Here is a 2,500-nt window from a genome sequence, read left to right on the forward strand (position 1 = left end):
ATAGCGAGAGAGAGAGAGAGAACAGACTGAGACACAGAAAGAGACAGAGAAGGAGGGATTAGTAGTAATTGCAGTAGTAACAGTAATAGTAGTAGTAATATTAGTAGCAGTAGCACTAGTATTAATGTTAGTAGTAGAAGTAATAATATGTGAATAGCAGTAGTAGTTGCAGTGACAGTAGTGATAGCAGTAGACGTAGTAGTAATAGTATTGGTAGTAGTAGTGATAGTAGTGGCAGTAGTAGTAATAGTGGTAATAGTAGTAATAGTAGCGGTAGTAGTAGTAATAGTAGTAGGTGTAGTAGTAGCAATATTAGTGGAAGTGGTAGTATAGTAATAGCAGTGGTAGTGGTAGTTGTAGTAATAGTAGTAGTTGTAGTAATAGTCATAGTAGTGGTAGTAGTAGTAGTAGAAGTAGTGTTGATGGTAGTAGTAGTAGAAATAGTAGTGGTAGTGGTAGCAGTACTTGTAGTAGTAGTAGCTTTTGTTTTAGCTGCATCAGCAGTAGTAATCTAACCATTTCTTAATTATTAGTATTATCTATTTACTGAAAGATTTCTACCGCGTCGACATCTAAGATCATTAGCAGCGTATTAAAAAAAATCTCATTGTTCATTTAGCGACATTTGGGGATTCCCAGAATGGTTAATGGTCAAAGCAAATGTGTGGCGATTAGGACAATATGTTTGAACTCAGAGGTTGTCGGGCGTCGTAGGTTAGTAATGGTAGAGAAGAGGCCAAAGGAGGAAGAGACAACACAGAGCCAGCCTTTCGTCCTTTCAGCACAGCAATTTAGGATGTAGATGGAAGTAGGGGTGAAGAAGAGGAGGAACAGGAAAGGGGGAGAAGGAAAAAAATGCAAATTTAGTTGAGGCGAGGGCTGAGGTCCAAGGTAGGGGTGAGAGAGAGAGAGAGAGAGAGAGGGAGAACTAAAGAGAGAGATAGCGAGAGGGAGAGAATGAAATAGAGAGGGAGAGAGAGAGATAGAGAGAGAGAATAAACATTCAAAGATTAAACATTTAGTTTCAATTCCATTTGTTACAATGAATATTTTTTGTTGTGACATACTGTCGTTTATATTTTTGCTTCTAAATCTTCCCCTGTGTGCAAGGAATGGCCGGGGTTACAATTCACTGGTAGAACGCAGAATTTAACGCAGGTCAGCAAGATTGCAAGACCAGCACGTTGCCATTTTAATTATTAGTAGCACTCTAGATGACATTAATATTAAGAGAATAAGGTAAGTCATCACCCTGGCCATTTTACTCTCTAATAGTTGTAAGATCTTATGATGTTATTATAGTTCTCGAGAATAGAGGAAGAAGATTGAGAGAGAAGATAGGATAGGGTTCGAATCCTCACTCACAACTTTGTCTTGTCACTCTCGAATGTTTAATGTTTTCATTTGTCAGCCACATTATAATCATAAAAGTTATCATATCATAAAAGTTATTTTTGTGATTTAAATCGATTCTAAATTGTGGTACGCTTGCATTTCAGAGAGAGAGAGAGAGATAAATAGAAAGAGAGAGTGAGAGAGAGAAAGTCAACGCTTAAAACCAGGGTTCGACTCCGATCCGAGACACATTTCGTATCATATTTTTTTAAAATTCGCGTTGGACCCTCCTTCTTAAACCACACCAACGCCCTCATCAAACACCATACTCTAAATTAAAACCGATATCAAGATTCACATCACAAGAAAAGAATATTTTAATCAGCAACACAGATATTCGTTCGATTCGTGGGGAAAGCCCAAGATCCCGGTTTTTGCAAGTCACGACGCGCAAGTTTGTCGGCCTCGGATTCTGAGATTCCGCTTAAGGGCTTTGGGGGAAAACGTGAAAGGTGTGTATGTTTCAGTATAAACTAAATTAAAAAACAAAAACAAAAGGAAACTAAACTGATTGAAAAAAAAATAATAAAAAAGAAAGCTAAACTGATTGAAAAAAAAAAATAAAGCTAAACATTGAAAAAACAAAATAAAAAAGAAAGCTAAACTGACAAAAAATATAATAAAACTAAATTAGTTGAAGCGTTGGTGTTCTAAAATGAGAATGATTGCAAAAGAGGTAGATAAATCATTTATACTTATCACTCTGTGCTAATTGTCGAGATCATTGTTAATGGGTATTGTTAAAACAACGTGTTTCATTATGCAAATAAACGAAATTTCAAAACTAGCCGGTTTATTAAACTATACACTGAAATAAATGCATATCTATCAGTCTAGACGTGTATATCTACCGTAGAGATAGATAGATAAATGTTTAGATATCTCAGACAGATATGCATATATTTATCTCTATAAACATGTCTGTATGTACGAATTTTCATTATGTCGGGACTTTATCAAAAATAACGACGAATATTATTCTTTACGAGCATAAATGCGGGATTTCCCACATATAGTACAGACTTTAAAAGAAAAAAAAATACAAATAGATGTAGACGATTTTACAAGTGAGAGAGAGAGAGAGAGAGAGAGACCATAAATTAGC

Source organism: Penaeus vannamei, chromosome 25 (assembly GCF_042767895.1).
Source record: "Penaeus vannamei isolate JL-2024 chromosome 25, ASM4276789v1, whole genome shotgun sequence".
Lineage (NCBI taxonomy): Eukaryota > Metazoa > Arthropoda > Malacostraca > Decapoda > Penaeidae > Penaeus > Penaeus vannamei.